Source organism: Egretta garzetta, unplaced genomic scaffold (assembly GCF_000687185.1).
Source record: "Egretta garzetta isolate BGI_Z169 unplaced genomic scaffold, ASM68718v1 scaffold1245, whole genome shotgun sequence".
NCBI classification, from domain to species: domain Eukaryota; kingdom Metazoa; phylum Chordata; class Aves; order Pelecaniformes; family Ardeidae; genus Egretta; species Egretta garzetta.
The window spans coordinates 3,980-4,286 of NW_009259624.1; the positions used below are offsets into that span (position 1 = coordinate 3,980).

Below are 307 nucleotides of genomic sequence, written 5' to 3' on the forward strand. Positions count from 1 at the left end.
GGTGGGGGGGCAGGAATCCCTCCCGGGGGGAGAAGGGTGCTGGGGGTGCCGAGGGCTGTGGCTTTCTCCCTTGCTGGGCTCAGGTTCTCCCGTCTCTGGCTCCAGGGCAGCTCAGGAGCTCCTGGACCCGGAGGATCGCCTGGAACACCCGTGAGTACCGTGAGCCCGGAGCCAAAGCCGGGGGTCAGGGACGGGTTTCTTGGCTCGGGGTTGGGGCTGCTTGGCCGGAGCAGCAATGGGCTCCAAGCCCAGGCGCAGAGAGGGGTTTGGGAGAGCTGGCGGTCTCGTTTGGGGCTGGGGGGGGGCC

The 307-nt window shown here is 69.4% G+C and overlaps 1 protein-coding gene across 1 annotated transcript in view; it reads left to right on the top strand.

The window, feature by feature from the left end:
* The window catches only part of LOC104125974 (collagen alpha-1(XVI) chain), a gene marked incomplete at its 5' end in the record, with an annotated part of 25,891 nt that overhangs the window by 1,865 nt on the left and 23,719 nt on the right, over positions 1-307 (top strand). The window lies entirely within an intron of this gene.